At 49.0% G+C, this 17,746-nt stretch overlaps 1 protein-coding gene across 2 annotated transcripts in view; it reads left to right on the top strand.

The window, feature by feature from the left end:
• The first annotated feature begins 367 nt into the window (after positions 1-367).
• The window catches only part of CYRIA (CYFIP related Rac1 interactor A), a 107,993-nt gene continuing 90,614 nt past the window's right edge, over positions 368-17,746 (top strand). Inside the window, exon 1 of one of the 2 annotated variants that reach the window (XM_082426444.1) lies at positions 368-442. The gene's annotated coding sequence lies outside the window, so the exon portion shown is untranslated. The remainder of the gene's footprint in view (positions 443-17,746) is intronic. The other variant, XM_082426445.1, reaches the window with a different exon arrangement.

Below are 17,746 nucleotides of genomic sequence, written 5' to 3' on the forward strand. Positions count from 1 at the left end.
GAGCAGTAATTTGAGGGCGGGTGTGCGTCCAGGGATGGATCAAAGGGCCTTTCTCCCGTTTTTGTTTTTTTTTTTTAGAGGAATAGTGGGTACGGAGGGATTCCGTGTGTAGAAGCAGCAGGGGCACATCCGGGCTTCCTCCTGGAGGGCAAAGCCAGCGGCCAAGGCCTAGAAAAGGGCAGGGGTTTCTGCGTGCGTAGATGGTCAGCACGAGGGATCTGGCGCGGCTCTGGGGACCCTGCCTGGTGACGGCGGGGGTGGGGCTCCCCGGGGGCTGGGGCGGGGCGGCCGCAGCGGGCGGGGCTGGAGGCGGGGCGGGGCGAGGCGAGGCGAGGCGGGGCGGGGCGGGGCTCCGGGGCCGTCTCGCAGGCTGCGGCGGCCGCGGGAGAGGCGTCCACAGCGGCGGACCGGCGGCCGAGCAGGGCGGCGGCGGCGGCTCGTGGTGAGCGGGGCGCGGGCCCGGCGGGGGCGCGGCGGGGAGCGCGGCCGGGGGCCTGCAGGGAAGCGGGCTCGGGAGGCGCCCGGCGAGCACTGCCATCCTTCCCCAGCTCCGGACGCAGCCTTCGGGGGAGGGCGGGAGGGAGAGCCGAGGACCCAGTCCCTTCGCCCTTCTGCAGCGGTCGCCGTCCAGATGTCCGACTAGGCGCCCCACTGCCCCTTCTCCCGAGGACAGCCTCCTGCTTGTGTTCCTGGGCACCTCCCTCGCCCCTCAACCACTCAACCTCCTCCCCCAACCCCCAACGCCAGGTATCTTCAGCTCCAAAGCCATTCTTCCAGAAGACCCCCGACTCTGCTTCCCCATGCCCACCACCAGAGGCCCGGCTCCCCAGCACTCTCTACAGACCCAGAGGCAGAGATGGCCCCCGTCCCTAGGGCCTGCACACCTGGACTCTTCTGCTGCCACCTGCCAGGGACTCTTCCTAGCCAGCCAGCCAGCTGCTGTGCCCCGGACCCAGGCCTCCTTGCCGTCACTCTCCTCCATCTCAGAATCCCAGTCTGAAGAAAGGGACTTTAGGGATCCTGAGCTTTGGGAACAATTTGACCCACTTCCCAAAAGGCTGATTCCGGGCCAGCCAGGCTATTTGGTGGAGACACCTGTCTTGCCTGCCAGTCGAAGGACCGACAGGTCTCTGGCAAAACGGGCCAGCGGGTCCCTGGGTCCTCCTCCAAGCTGCCCTGACTTGCTGACCAGTGCCCCCAGAGACCAGGACCAAGAGCTTTTGTCATTTAAGACCTCCAAAGCTCTTTGCCGACCCCACCCCCAGTTCCCCAGAATTCCGCCCCTGCTGTGTGGGAGTGCAGGGTCCAGCACTGATGGGCCACCATCCTGGCCCTGGCCTCCCCTCCCATGCCCTTGTTTCCCGGCTGCCTGCTCCCCGGGGAACCCAGGGCAGAGTAGTGGAGCTGGGATTCAGGGCCTCGGTCTCCCCCCCAGCCCTTTGGCCTTTCTTCCTTTCCCTGTTAGAAACTTTTCCCCTCTTTCGCTGGTCACCATCACTCTGGTTGGGCCTGGGCCATCTGCACAGCGCTGTGTCCCCAGGGCACAGAAAGCTGGGCTGGGACCACGAAGGGCTGGGACGTGTGCTGGGCCAGCATGAGGAGGGTGGCTGTTAGCCAGGTCAGGCTGGGCGCCTGGGCCCGGGGGCCAGAGCTTTAGGGTGGGTCGTTGGCTTTCACTGAGCCCCGAAGGGGGTCCGAGGGCTTGCTTTGCTGTGAAGAGAGGGGGCAGAGCAGGGGCTGTTTTTCCTGCCTGCTTCTGACTGTCTTGTGTTGCTATGGTGACAGTTTTGCCTCTCTTCCTTCTTCTGACTCTTCTGGAAGCTGGTTTTTATTGGTCTGTTGTTCTGTCTTTTATGGCTCTAATTTCTCCTTTCTATTTGCTCTGAAATAAACAGTCATAAACATGGGCGCTGGGCCCAGGCTGGGGGCTGGCAGAACTTCACCTCTTCCTGGCCCCGGGCTCCTGTGAGAGGAGAGTAGGGGAAAGAGGTGGGGACAGACCTGGCCACACTCCCTCCTGGCCCCAGCTCTGGGAGGGTGGCAGAGGCATTACAGTCTCAGGCACACAGTGGGTAGCACGCTGCCTCGGTGCTAATAATAGACCCAAGTGTGATGGAGAAGCCCGCTAATGTTATTTCCTTTCATCTTCAAGGCAGCTCTGTGGGGTAGGGGCCGTCCCCACTTTGCAGATGACAAAACTAAGCTCAGAGTGAGGTACTTCCCTCAGGTCACTCTGCTTTTAGCACATAGTCGGCGCTGAGATTTTGTTGAATGGGTGGAAAAGTGATGGAGCTGGTGCGCAAAAGCCCAGCTCGCTGCCTGGCCACCCTGAGGGCTTCCGGGTCCTGCTCCCAGAGGACCAACAGAGCCCCCTAAACCCATGTGCTGGGAGACTCATTGAAGGATCTTCCCCAGTTTCCCCACTGGACTCCCATGCAGGCCACTGCCAGAGAGCGGCCTGTCAGGTCCCTCGTGCACCCTTGACCCTGCTGTTGGGGACTCAAGTTGGGAGGAGAGTCAAGGCACTTGTGACTTCCTGTTTATGCTCAGCACCCAGAAGCGTTCAGTTTGCTTTTACTCTCAGGGCTTAGATGCAGCCGGGTGAGTCAGGGACACCGAGAGCCCAGGAGACCTTCCCAAGTCAGCCCTGGGCGAGGAGTTCAGAGCTGTCCGGCCCTGGGTCACGGACGGTCAGCTGTCCGCGACACTCTGCAGAGAAGCTGCCCCCCTTTTCCCTTTTATTTTTCCCTTCACTACACACTCTTTTCTTTCCCATCCCTCCCCTTTCTCCCTTCACATTGCCAGTGCTCTAGGCCTGTTAGTAATGAGCTGGAAGAGCACCATGGTAGCATGAAAAAACCTGGGAGTCAACAGCCTCATTGTCAAATTCCAGCCCTGGGGCAGTCAGTTCACTCACATGGGCCTCAGTTTCAACCTTTCAAATGGGGTTGATAGCATCTGTCCGAATGGTTACATTTGCTTGTTTTTGTAGGATGGAATGGAGTAGCTTACAGGGATTGCTTTACAAAGTTGAAAGCCTGAAGGGCCCATGATGTTCTCCTCCTGTTGGGAGGTCTCAGTGTTAAAGAGACCCCAAACCACTGCCCAGAGATCAAGAACTGACTTAGGAATAATTAAGCTGTAAAATCTCAGGAGTAGAGGCATTCTCTAGTCATCTTGTCCAGAGTTGATGCTGAATCAATCCATTTCTTTATTTTTGCGCCTTCCATTAACTGAGCATCTACTCTGTACCAAATAACACTTTGGGGAACTGGGGATTTAAAAAACATGAACACTATTCCTGTTTTCAAAGAATGTAGTCTGGGGGTAAAGATAGTCATGAAAAGAGATCCTTATGATACCATCGAAGAAGTGGTGTGATCAGGGAAAAGGCAGGGAGATGTGGAGCCCAGAGATGGTGACTTGACTAGCCACCCACCCCTTTATGGTTGAATCAGGCAGCCTGTGCTTTGAGGCTGAAATACAGCTCTCTTAGCACCGCCCACCTGGCAAGCCCTCGGTCAGGCCCTCGCAGCGATGGGTGATGACTCCCGAGACCCTCACTCAGCTCTGTGAGCAGTGTCGGAAGAGAGGCATGTGGCAGGAGCCAGCCCTGCCTTCCTTGCTGAGTCTTTTTTTTTTTAAATTTATTGGCTGCGTCGGGTCTTCGTTGCTGCGCGCGGGCTTTCTCTGTTTGCAGCGAGCGGGGGCTGCTCTTCGTTGCGGTGCGCCGGCTTCTCGTGGCGGTGGCTTCTCTGGTTGCGGAGCACGAGCTCTAGGCACGCGGGCTTCAGTAGTTGTGGCGCGCGGGCTCTAGAGCGCAGGCTCAGTAGTTGTGGCGCGTGCGCTTAGTTGTTCCGCGGCACGTGGGCTCTTCCCGGACCAGAGCTCGTACCCATGTCTCCTGCATTGGCAGGTGGGTTCCCATCCACTGCGCCACCAGGGAAGTCCCCTTGATGAGTCTTGACTCATCCAGTCATAGTAGCCTCTGGCTCCTATTTCATCTTGGTCAAAATCCTTTCGCAAAGGCTACATGAGTTACCTGACAAGGCAGCATGGTGATTGGGAAGAAAGCGGACTTTGGGAAGCAGCCATGAGCTCAAACTCTACTACTACTGTGTCCTAAGTGTGGGATCCTGAGGGAGTATCTAACCTCTCCGAGCCTCAGTTCTTGTATCTGTAAAATGGCAATAATGAGACTTGCCTTCTAGGAAGTGAATGATCTTATGTATTTATAGGGTCTGGCATGGTGCCCACCTCACACTTGCTGTTACTCAGTTATATTGATTAGAAAAGAGTTCTCAGTTACTGGGCCTCTGGGTCCTCTTAGAACCATGGTGGGGAGCTCTTTGGACTGATTCTGGCCTTCAGAGATCCATTCATTATCCGGGAAGGTTAAAAATTGCCCATGCTCAGGTTCTAAGCACTGCTGGTTAATCTTTGAGTTATCTCTCACCAGATAAACAATGTTCTACAACATGGTGATACTGCAAATCAGCAACACTTTGATTTCCTCAAAGGGGAACAGATTTGAAATGGCAACAAACACCCTGAGTTTCAAAAACATGTTACTCTGAGAATACTTTAATTTGATGTAGTCCCACTTGCTTATTTTTGCTTTTGTTTCCTTTGCTTTTGGTGTCAAATCCAAAAAAATCATTGCCAAGACCGACAGCAAGGAGATTACCACCTATGTTTTCTTCTAGAAGTTTTATGGTTTTAGGTCTTGGATTCAATCTGTTTTTTGAGTTACTTTTTGTGTATGGTGTAAGATAGTGGCCCAGTTTGGTTCTTTCGCACGTGGCTGTCGTTTTCCCAACACCATTTATTGAAGAGAGTGACCTTTCCCCATTGCATGTTCTGGCTCCTCTGTCAGACAATACTTTAAAATGAATGCTTCACATTTTTTATTCTGGGCATATTTAGCTTCCTGTTATTTTTTTTAAGTTACCCTATCTATGGATAGACATTTTCTCAAATCATCACTGCAACTCTGTGACATTAGTATTATTATGCCCTTTTGACAGTAAAGGAAACTGGGAAAGGTCCCTTGCACAGAGTCCGGCAGCTAGTTAAGTGGCAGGGCCAGAATTTAAAACTGGGCCCGACTTGCTCTTCGTGCTAGCGTACACAGCCTTGTCATCTCCTTGGCTGGCATGTCAGTGACTTAAAATAATTGTGTTTGGAGTATGCAAGCAGATTTTAATGGGGGTGGAACCGGTCAGGGCTGAAACTCGGACCCATAGTAAATAGTTAGAGACTTTATTAGGGTTTTGTTCTCAGCACAGCATGAACGAGGCTTTCGGCAGTTGGCTGAGGCTTCATTCCTAGAAGTGGTGAAGAGGAGTTTGGCATGTCTGAGTTCAGAAAAAATGTTTGGTGATGCTCAAAGTAGCTTCCTTTGCCCAAGAATGGGTTGCTAGTTTGTCGCTGAAGTAAATTCAATTGATTTTAGAACTGAACGTATGAACGGAAAGCATGACAGGTGCACCCCAAGGATCTAGGAACAGAAGCAAGAAGGTCAGAAGATGGGGGTCAGTGGCCCTACAGATGCAGGGGTGGTTGGGATTCCGTCTGTCAGTGTAAGTCATGTCTAGGAAGATGGAGGTAGAAAAGCGATTACAGAATGGCTCACTCCTAGCCTTTCCTGGGTAATTTAGAAGCCGAATTTCCCTGGTCTGAGAGCCCCATTGTCCTGAAAACGGTGCCATGTTTGCCAGCAACATGCTTACCTGGTCCAGCTTAGCTCTGCAGACAGATCCTTTTCTATTTGCAATTATCTCAGGGCCTGAGTCTGGTGTCCGCTTATTTAATGACTTCACTTTCTGATAAAAATTCTGTATGGCACAGATAATTAAATCTTTAAAATGAAACTGGGGATATGGGGATATATGTATAGGTATAGCTGATTCACTTTGTTATATAGCAAAAACTAACACAACATTGTAAAGCAATTATACTCCACTAAAGATGTTAAAAAAAAAAAAATGAAACTGGGGAAATGGGATGCCCCCAAAGAGTTGAATTGCAGTTTTATGATGGGTCAAGTATAAAAATGAGATCATTCACTCATTTGCTTAGCAAATGTGTACGGGACAGGCTCTTGCCTTGTGCTGCGCTAGATGGAATACAGTGATGGAGATGGCTTTGTCCCTGGCCTCAGGTAGCTCTCACTCCAGGCAGGACACACACACCTAAAATGGAGCTTGGAGAGTGTCAGAGAGAGTGCGGAGGGCGGGGAGGAAGGGGGGAAGTCATTGTTTCACCTCTTATGGCAACACCGCCCCCTCCCTCCCCGTGGGTGTTGTCTGTGGTGCACCTGACGCGTTGCAGGGAGAGGAAGCCTGAAAGAGAAAAGTACAAGCCTGGACGGCGAACAAGCCGGCTCTGCTCTCAGCCCCGTCCTCGTCCTCGCTGCCTGCGTGGAGGAGGAGGAGCAGACACGGTAGTGCCCCCACCGCCGCGGTTTCACGTACCCACGGTCAACTTCGGTCTGAAAATATGAAGTGGAAAATTCCAAAAATAAACAACTCGTCAGTTTTAAATTGTGCACCGTTCTGAGGGGCGTGATGAAATCGAGCACCTTCCCTCTCCGTCCCCCCCGGGATGTGAATCATCCCTTTGTCCAGCGTATCCCTCCTGTGAGTCACTTAGCACCCATCTTGGTTATCAGATAGACTGTGGCGGTATCACATTGCTTGGGTTCAGGGAACCCTTATTTTACTTAATAATGGGCAAGAGTGGTGACGCTGGCGATTTGGATGCGCCGAAGAGAAGCCGTAAAGTGCTTCCTTTCAGTGAAAAGGTGAAAATTCTCAACTTAATAAAGAAAGAAAAAAAAATCTTTGCTGAGGTTGGTAAGATCTAGAGTAAGAAATTCATGCTAATTTTTCTGTCACACCTCATACGGCAAAAGTCACGGCTACATAAGGAATGTTTAGTTAAGATGGAAAAGGCATTACATTTATACAATAAGATACTTAGAGAGGCCACATTTACATAACTTTTATTACAGCGTATTGTTATAACGGGTCTATTTTTTATTAGTTACTGGTGTTATCTCTGACTGTGACTAATTTATAAATTAAACTTTATCATAGGCATGTGTGTATAGGAAAAACCATAGTATATGTAAGGTTCAGTACTATCTGTAGTTTCCACCGGCGGTCTTGGAACATATCCCCTGAGGATAAGAGGAGACCACCGTCCTTCACTTTCACTGTAGGTAATATGGGAAGGTTGGATTTGGTGACTTAGAAGGGTGCTTCCAACACCTAGCCGATGATTCTAATCAACCCTTGGGCTTCTGTCCCAAAGTGACAGGTGAAGAAGCAAAACCCGGCAGCCTTAGTCAGCAAGGTTGCAGAGACAGAGCTGGGATGGGGAGAGCCGAGGGTGTTTTCAAAGAACAGAGAAACCTTGCGCCCCCTCGTAGAAAGGGAGCCAAGTCTGATGGAGCATCCAGATAAATAGTTGAAAGTCAAGGCTGTTGACAAAAGGGAGAGCCAGGAGGGATGCAGGAGCTCAGCAGCGGTGGGAAGGACCGTCACCAGCTCACTCCCATGTTCCAGGGTCTCCACCGCCTGGGATGTGGAGGGCTGACCTCAGAGACGCTTTGGTCACTGCAGAATGCCCTTCTGTTTTAAGTTAATGTCTGTTTTGAAAAATCATTTGGTTTGATGATTTCCGGGTTTTAGAATAAATTAAAATGCATCATCGTTTTAGGACCGTGAGGAACAGTGCCAGACACACAACTATCTCAGCACACCGTCAAGCTCTCTCATTCCCAGTGGCATCCAAACTCAGGCTCTTCCAGTAGCAACGGTGAGGCTGGATGCCTGGCACCTGGAGTAGAGAGACAGAGAAAACCCGCTCGAAGCAGCCTGGGCTTTCGCAAGTTATGCCATCTCTTTGAGTCTTGTGTTTCCTTGTGTAAAATGTGGGTGGCAGCAAAACCTTCTGAATAATGAGCATTTAATATCCACTTTTAGCAATCCCCTAAAGAGCTTTAGAAACAGATATCCCCATTCTGTGGATGGGGAAACTGAAGTCCACAGGTGTTAAGAAACTTGCATAATGTCACATCATTAGGAAGGTTGCACAGCTGGCACCTGAAACCATGTCCGTGTGCTTTCAAAGCGTGGTCTCTCCTTACCACCCACCCTAGGAAAGAGGATGCCAACTCTTTGAGATCCAGAGAGGTGAAATGTGCACCTAGAAGTTCCGTGAGAACATCCCAGGGCTGCAGGGTGAGTGTGCATCTGAAGCCCACACACCTGGGTGGAATCCTGGCTTTTCCCTTGGGCAGATGTCTTAGGCTTACTGAGTTTTCTAATTTTTGAACTGAAGTTAATAATATTTGTGGTCCAGGAATATTGCAAAGAATACAGGCATACCTCGTTTTACTGCACTTCCCAGATATTGCGTTTTTTTACAAATTGAAAGTTTGTGGCAAGCCTTGGTCGATCAAGTCTGAGCCATTTTTCCAACAGAACTTGCTCACTTCATGTCTCCGTGTCACATTTTGGTAATTCTGGCAATATTTCAAGCTTTTTCATTTTTATTATATTTGTTTTGGTCATCTGTGATCAGTGATCTTTGATGTGACTGCTATAACTTGCTGAAGACTCAGATGATGGTTAGCATTTTTTAGCAATAAAATTTAAATTAAAAAAATTAAGGTATGTACATTTTTAGACACAATGCTCTTGCACACTTAATAGTCTACAGTTTAGTGTAAACATAACTTTTATATGCACTGGGAAACCAATTCATGTGACTCGCTTTATTGCGGTGATCTGAAAACGAACCCACATTATCTCCGAGGTGTGCCTGTAAATGAATTAAACATTGTCAGTCTCCCTTTTTGCCTGATCTTTTAAGAAAATGTGTTTGAAAAGTTCTCGATCTACTTCCTTGAGGCTCCGTTTTATTTGTTGTTTTAAGTTGGAAACAGCAGGGAACTTCTTTCTCTGACAGACGCATTCTGGAATTGCCCCGACAAAGCCCCCCAAATCCACTCTTCTGGACCTATATTTCTAGCTCGTAAGCCTTCATTTTAAACTTGAAATGAACCTGGCTGTGTTGCTTACTGGAGTATAATAAGGATAAGAATTCCAGTTGGCATCCAGCATTGCACCTGCTGTATGATCAGTCTCCCACCCTGTCTTTCCTATATTTTGTAAATGCATGTGTATGTTTTTTTTCCCCCTGAACTGTTGAGGTTTGAAATCTGTGCCCTTGAGTACCTTCAGAAGTAATCAATGGAGCCGTAAGCTATTTTCTGACATTTCCTTATTTTCAAGTCCAAAATCCAAAATGCTCTGAAAATGCAGTTTGGTTTTTGTTTTCATAACTCATTTGGAGGCAAAAGCTGGCCTGATGGTACATGAGACTATTTTTAGTTTTTATTTATCCCACTCAGGATGAACAAGTTTTTCATCAGAAGGATGAGTGCTTCAGACCCTGCTGGGGGTACATATAACATGCTATCTGTACTATATTACCTTTCTAAAATCTGAAAAATTCTGAATTTGGAAGCACATCTGAGCAAGGGGTTTCAAAGAAGCATTTGTGAATCTCCCTTTCTAAAAGCCCAAAGGAACTCACAGCACCCCTGGGATTGGGGCGTTGGGGAGGCACCAGAGGGACCCCCCCAATGTCTACCTGATACCAAATGCTGGGGTGACATGGTTCATCGTGCACTCATCAAAAGCCTTCATGGCCAGTTTTCTATTTCCTCAATTTAAATAATAGGAAATAAATTAAATGAGCAGGCTTGGCACAAAAACAAAACAAAAACAACAATAAGAAAACCTTTTAAAAGCATGGGTTCCTAAGTTTCATTGGGACAAAGTATTTTTTTTTAAATTCCATAGAACTAAAAATAAGCTGGGAATTTTTGATCTAGCGTGGCTTATAATCAAGTTTCACAACTGGCCTTTGGGGGGGAAGGTAGAAGGGAATTTTTAAATCCTACTCATCATTTTAGCCTTGTGAGGAGGAAGCAGGGCTTGGAGAGCGAACATGAGGAAGTAAAAAGGCCCGAGTAGGCGTGAGAAGGTCTTGGTTCTTATCTTGGGTCTGTTCTTGACTTGTTGCGTGATTTGGGCATGCTGCCTCCCTTCTCTGGGCTCTAGGAACTCCGTTTTGAAGTCATTTAATTCTTTCTCTCTCTCTCTGTCTCTGAGAGTCTAGGAGTAGAGGCCGGGGCCCCCAAAGCGAGTGAAAAGCGCTGAGCTGCCCCCCTGGCTGCATTCTCGCAGCTTCCATCCATCTGGCCTCCAGCCAGACCGGAGGGCGGTGAACAGCTTCCGCGTGCTCTTCGTTGGTCTCCCCCAGGTCTTTCCTTTCTCCTGCTCTCACAGCACAACCCTCCGACACTGTAGGCTGGTTTGTGTGGGATTCACTATGGCCCCAGCACCTCCCCTGATGCCCAGGGAGGGCTCACAGGATGTTTAACGAAGCACTGCAGGTGAAACTGCCCTGCTGGTGATGGCCAGCGCCGAGGGTTGCCCTGGGGCTATGGTCAAGGCCATGCTAGGCACTGCTGAGGGGGTGTTGGGAAGGAGAGTGGGAGTTGCCAGGTGCAGAGCACAGGACCACTGCAAGTTCTGCCCAAGGAGACGGAATAGGTCCCTGCCGTGGCCTGTGTGGGCGAGGGGTTGGCATGTAGCGCATTTAGGTGAAGGGCGTTGGGGACCCACCTACCTCCCTCTCATTTTCTCCCTTCCTCCCTTCCTTCATTCCTTCCTCCCTCCCGCCCTCCCTCCCTCCGCCCTCCCTCTCTCTCTCTCTCTTTCTTTCTTTCTCTTTGGAATTTACTCTTAACGTATCATAATTCTGACTTCTGCCGGGTTGAAAGTTTCTGGAGAATCTAACGAGGTTTAAAAAGTTGGTGATTCTGTCTCTCTCAGAGCCCCTGCCCTGCCCACCCCAGAGATGTTCACTTAGCAGTAACTCATGATAGGAACTGGGCCCCTGACCTTGGACGTGGGTTTCCACGGTGGAGAAGTGATCTTGACATTTAGGATCCTGAGGTCCTTCAGTTCGCACAGGCTGTGGGACCCTCCGGGCAGCGGTAAATCTGGTTAACACCAGGGGCACATTGAGAGGAGGGCACCTGTCGGGGTTCCTGGTCCCTATAAATTAGTGAGGCCTGGACTCCCGTGGGTGAGCGTGTGGGTGTGGGTGTATGCCTGCTATGTGGGTGCGTGAGCGTGCACGGTGTGTCGGTGTGCGCACGATGTGTGGTGTGTGTGCGGCATAGGTGTGTGTGTGAGTGTGAGCCGGTGTGAGTGCATGGATTCGGGGATCCTTTCAGATCCTGGGAGGCGCTACCAAGGCCCGGGTCTGGCGTTGTCTGGTCGAGGCTCCCCACAGCCCGACCCCCGGCCTTTGTGTAGCTCCAAACGGAACTGACCACCTAGCGGCTCCCGCGGGGCTGAAGGCCCTTTAATCTTTCAGAGACCAGTGACCACCGACAAAGGCAATTCGGAGGTTAACTGGCAGGAAACAACTAAATTATGTTTTCTTAGGGAGAAATATCTAATCCTTCTGCTTTGGAAACCCAGAACCCTGTCAAAGCTGATTTTATACATATTTGAAAAGACATAAGTCATTTGAGCATAAGACTTTAAAAGTAAAGATAAACAAGAGAAAAGCCTAATATGGGTTTTAAAAAATAAAGGACTAGGGATACGGTCAGTTGCATTTGACAGCCGCGTGGGGGAAGGTAGGAAAGGATGATGAAAGTGGAAAGGAATGGAAGGAGAAAGAGAAACACAGAAGAGAAACCGTTTGAGCTGCCTTCGCCCTGTGACAGGCGCCGGGCCCGTCTCCTGGTCTGGACCCTTCCAGGCCAAACCCAGGCCGGGCTTAGCAGAGTCGGGAGGCTGGAGCGGAGGGAGGAGGCGGGGTAGAAGAAGGGCGTTGAGGGTCCTTGCATGGTTTGCCTGCTACGCTCCCGAGGATGAAGGAGACCTCTGGGGTGGTGGGCAGCACACTGTCCAGGGAGCCCCCTGGGAGCTGAGGCCTCTCGCTGACCCACCTAACCTTCTGTAATCCTGTCTCTCTCTGCGCCTCAGTTTCCTGGCCTGCGGTTGCTGTGGCCGAGAACTCTCTTGTCCGTGTGTGCAAATGGGGGGCTTCCTCCCACGTGACTGGGGGCGAGTGTGCAAGTTCCTGCTGGTGGGGATGAAATGCTCTGTGCATCTCCCCTATTGTTTCCTCCTTTCAAACCACCTGTGTGTGAAGGCCCCTTTCACGCCGTCCACTCGGTAATCCGCTAGTAAGGCCGTGGGTTGTGCAGATATATCTGTTCCACCTCAAATTCAGGAAATGATTTGAGTAGCTCTTATCAGCTAAAATAACAACAGTGTGCTGGCTATTTCGTAGTATATGCGCTTGAGTTATTTTTTTCTACATAGTTACTTACAGGTTACCCAATACCAACATGACCCCTAATTTTTCAAAGTATACCACATTTTCAGTTATGTTCATGACAATGAATTGTGATCTTCAACATGCCTTTAATTCCTATCAGTTCTCTTTTGCTAGTCTGTTTGTATACATCCCTCACCCTACAGACAACCTTGCAAGGTAGATACATTTCTTTCTCTTTTGCAGATAAAGACTGAAGCTAAGACAGTTTTAAAAACTTGCTTTAAGGACATAGGATTGAAAATGGGGCACCAGGATTTTGAGTCAAGTCTGTCTGGCTCTCAAAGCCCTACACTTTCCCACACCACATAGTTCACACTGCTTCCAGGCCACAGTTTTATTTTTTTTTAGGAAAATCAAATCTTTTTTTTTTTCTGCCATGGTTCTACTTAAGCCTCAGAAAATGCAATCATGGCGGGAGTTCTTTGCCTCCTTCCAGCATGGAGTCCTATGGTTCTCCCTCCCATAATGTAAACTTCATGCAAATAATATATTCCGTATAACAAACTTTTGCCATGCACTCCTCAAGTGCCAGACACTGTTCTAGAAACTTTTATGTTTCATTGAATGGGAGATGTTGTGGACTTTATTTTATAGAGGTCAAAACTAAGTCTCAGAGAGATGTAATTGTTTACCTGAAGACAGACAGCACATGGAAGGTTGTGACTTGCTTTGTGAATTAACAATTCAGAGTATGGTTCTTTCGGGGGCTTGGGATTTTGCCTTTGGCTGAGGACCGAAGCACCCCTTGTGGAATCATGAAATGGAGTCCAACTGACCCACCCAGCTTTCTGCCTCATTGTCTCTGTCTGCTGCGGTCAGAACCCGAGCTGGTGGTTGTGGAGAAAGGCATGGTTCCTCTTGTCTTTTCCCATCTTGCATCAGCCTGTACCATCCTTGGCTTATTTGAGCCGGCCCCAACTCCTGTTCTAGTTCCGTGGCTCATCACAGACTTACCAATGTTATGCATTAGCTTCATATTACAGAAGAGACCGCGGTAATGTGATTTACCCAGGATCACACACGAGCTATGCATGCTCTTTCCAAGATGCTCTTTCCTTACCCAGACAGATTCTCTGAGATTTACTTCTGGTGTTACATTCTCCTGGAAACCTCCCCCAACTCCCCATCAAATTCATCCGTCCACCCATTCATTCATCCATCCATCCATCATCCAGCCACTTATTCAACATATATTTGTTGAGCACACACAATGAGTCAGGCACTTCTCTGGGTCAGTATCTGGAGAGTCAGCAGTGAACCAAACAGACAAACCCCCTGCCCCCATGGAGTTTATAATCTATCAGGGAAAGATGGACCATAGGCATATAAGCAAGTAAAATGGAGATGATGTTAGACAGTCACGTGTTGATGAAGGAAGGTGAAGCAGAGATGGGTGTACAGAGTGAGGGGTGTGGGGACGGAGTCTGGGGGGAAAGAGTTGCTATTTTAGGTTGGGTGGTCAGGGAAGTCCTCAGAGAGGATGACAGTGGGGGGGAAGGCCTGCAGGGAGTGAGAGGGTGAACCACACAGCTCGCTGGGGGAAACGTGTTCCAGGCGGAGAGTCGGCAAGTGCAAAACCTCAAAACCTGGCCCGGGGAGGAGCAGCACGGAGGCCAGGGCTGTGGTTGAGTGGACGAGTGGCAGGTGGGGAGGTCGGGGACACAGCCAAGGGCTGGCCAGTGACTTCAGTGCTCTCCTGCTGCTTCCGACTGAGAACCTTTGCTGTATGTCTGCAGCCTCCTTTTCCACTGGTCTGTCCTCACACTGGCCTGTGCACCCTGGAGGGAAGGCCTCGCATACCCTTAGTTTTCACATCCCCAGCACCTCGCGCCAGGCCTGGAGTGGCGGGAGAGTGCAGCATTTATGATACCTCTGCTCCTTTTTTTTTTTTTTTTCTTTTTTTTTTTGTTTAAAACTTTTTTTATTGAAGTGTAGGTTTGCAATGTTATTTTCTGCTGTACAGCAAAGTGATTCAATTATACATATATATATACATTCTTTTTTTAATATATTCTTTTCCATGTTCTTTTTTTTTTTTAAGCCAAGAATGTTAATGAAAGTTTATTTGCGATTCTTTTGATAACATGGGGAGTTTGAAGGCATGCCACTTCTAAACTCCAATTAGCAAGTTCCTTTTTGGACAGCCTTCAAAGGGTTGCTAGGGAAAGAATGAGGGGCCAGGAGAAAGCTGGAAGTGGAAGCTGTGGTGAGCAGGGTGTTAACTGGATGGGGGGGGTGGAGGGGAGAGAGGGCTTCACCCGAAAGCCCGGCATTAGGGGGGCTGCCGGGATCCCTGCTGGGGATCAGTGTTTACAAAAGAGTGGCCACAGGCCGGAGCAAGGAGCTCTCGGGAAACCCTCAGTGTGTCGGGGGAGTCCAGCCAGGACTTCCCACTCACCACTTTGCTGACTCAGAGGGACCTGGAAGGCCTTGTCTCTAGAGACCTTTCAGGAAAGAAAAGAGCTTTCTCCCTGGTGGGGAGTTTCCCTCGCAGAGCTGAATACTGGTCTCAGAGGCCTGGGCTGCTTCTTCTGAGGCAGGGAAAGAGCCTAGGAAATGCAGATCAGCTAAAGCGGGGGCGGGAAGAGGGCTGAGCAGACACGTTTGACTTCCCGTGTGACTCGTCAAGGTCAGGGACCTCCGCTGGCTGTCAGCTCCCACCTTCATATCTGCTCCCAATCCGAATCCTGCATCCTCAGGACAAATAGAGGCTCACACCTTCTGTCCCAACTCAGAGCAGTTGGTCCAAGTAGCTCAGTAGGGTCGGTGCCCTGGGGGAAGGGGTAGCAGTTCGTGGATCTTGAGGCTGGAAAACATTCTGAAGTCCTTGGGAAGCCATTAGGGCATTTCAACAAGGCAGTGATGAAACTGGGTTCCCAGCCAGAGGTATGTGTGTGTCAAAGTGTGTATGACATAGTTATAAAATGATGGCGTGTCCATTAAGGAGAGATGGGGAGGGAAGTGATTCCTTTTCCACTGGTGTGTCAGGTGATGGGTTGGTTTAAAAATAAAAAAAGGAAAAAGCAAAGATTCGTCTTGCCATTATTCAGCAACTCTCTTTTGACGATGGGCTGTGCACAGGCACTGAGCTGGATGCTTGTATAGACACAGATCAGCACAGCCCTTACGAAAAACCATACTTCACAGCACATGGACTAAGAGCCCTTGAATGACCTGTGGCTGCAAGTGCGTGTCGCAAAGATCTAAAGGTGGGGAAACGAAAAGTCACAGTACCTGATTTTTAAAGGATGGAGAGTTACTTCTGTACCTGTCAGTGACCTGTGTAAAGCAAGTGACAGTCTTTCTGGGCCTTCATCTCCTCACCCACCAAAGGACTTGATCTTCAGCCCTCCCTCCCAGGGATATTAGAACATAACAAGCTTTGCCAACAAGTAAAAAGCGCTGTACGAATTACAAGGTGTTACTTACATGGCCGTGAGGGACCTCTGTTAGCAATGTGGTACCGGTGAGAGGTTTGGATGAAGTCTAACGTTGATTCACAACTTAATTTTTCTAAACTTTGCTTCTCCTGGTATGTCTCTGACTGCCTGTTTGGGCTTTCTTCCAGCTTTCAGAATTGCTTTTCCTGATTTTTTTATTAGTGTCTGGTTTCTTCAGTTCAGTGCAATGCTTTAAAAATGTACACATGTATGTGTTCACCTAAACACTATGGGGCTGATTGTTTTTTTGGCTGATATTACACTAATGGAAGAAAAAGGCCAGGATAGTTGCTCAGGATATGAAAGGCCTTGGGTGCTGTATGAAAACAGCATCTGTGGGTAAAATAGGAGGAGGGTGTCAGAAGTTGGCCTTGCATGGGTCAGGGTAGGAAACCAACAGTGTGAATTACCATGAAAAAGCACGCAGGGTGCCAGCGCTGTCAGACACCCCCCACAAAAAATAGCTGTTGAAAATTGAGCTTTCACGTGAAAAGATCAGCTGCTGCAGAATGTAGAATGCTTTCCTTATATGTCAACAAGCTGGGACAGAGCTTTGAGCCAGCCTGAAATGTGTCTAAATAAACGATTAAGGTGACTCACTCATTCGTGTTGAAAGGAGCTTTTTTAAAAAGTGAAAGTAAGAGGGAAAGAAGAGAATAAAGCAGAGGCAAAGAACAATAGGATTTGAATTTAAAACAATAGAAACAAGAAAATTGAATTAGTCACTTATGTCAGATCCTGTGAGCCTCTGTCCTGAATGAATACCTCCCCATAAAGGTTTTAAGGTCAGGGTCTCTTTATGTTTGAATTTCCTGGTGAAATAACACACCATTCCCTGGGCAGATCCCAGGCCTGTGATGGGCATTCTGGGGATATTTGTCACGTAGCCGCTGCAGAGCTACACCGTCCAGCTCAGGAAGCCTTCCTAGAGCCAGGGAACAGCCTCTCAGCCACTGGCAGAAGGCCTGAGGCTAGGAGCCCTGTCAGTTCAACGGAGATGGAAGCCCTGTCCTTCAGTTCTGCATTTATTTTATTAAGTGTCTCAAGTACTTTTGCTACATCATCTCTGATACCAGGAATTGACCCAGAGACCAGTGAAATCTTTATGATTGGCTAGTGTTTGAATTGATCTGTAGTTTGCAAAAAAAAGGAGAGATTTTTACACTAAAGGTGAGCCAGTCTTGTTTTTAATTATAATCAGCTCTGATAAAGTATATAGTTTTGTTCCCATGGCTTTCATCTCTTTGCTGTTTGATTCTGGGCCATCACTTAACCGCTCTTAGGTCTTCGGGACCTTAGTCATGGAGTGGATGTGATTCCTTCTTTGCTGACCTCAACGTAATATCTGTGAATATGAAATGACTTACTATGGCATCAGGTGGTGTATTAGTCAGTTTTGCCACAGTAAGAAATAACCCCCAAATTTCAGTGGTTGGTAGCAGTAAGCCTCTCACTTACGTCACATGTCAGGGGCTGCTGGTTGGCTTCGTGGCGCTGGCCCGCATTTCTTATTCTGAGACCCGGGCTGAAGGGGCAGCGGCTTCTTGGAAAGTGTCCTCCTCATGACAGGGAAGAGAGTGACCGAGGTGGCAGAAACTTGAGATGCTTCTTGAAACTTCTGCTTTATTCTACTCACATTCCATTTGCTAAACAGGGCCAATGGCCAAGTCCTGTATCAATTGTGACTGCCTGCCACGGGAGGGGAGGTGGTACATACAAGTCACATGGCAGCCAGAAAGGCTGTATATTCTTGTTACCACCCCTACACTGTAAACCTGTTAAACAGGATGTGAATGTTATGTTCTTAGTAAAATAATATTTGATGGCCTAGTAGGAACTGAGCTCATGTCTGAGGTTGCTAT

Source organism: Balaenoptera physalus (genome assembly GCF_965194825.1).
Source record: "Balaenoptera physalus genome assembly, chromosome: 15".
In the NCBI taxonomy this organism is placed as follows: Eukaryota; Metazoa; Chordata; class Mammalia; order Artiodactyla; family Balaenopteridae; genus Balaenoptera; species Balaenoptera physalus.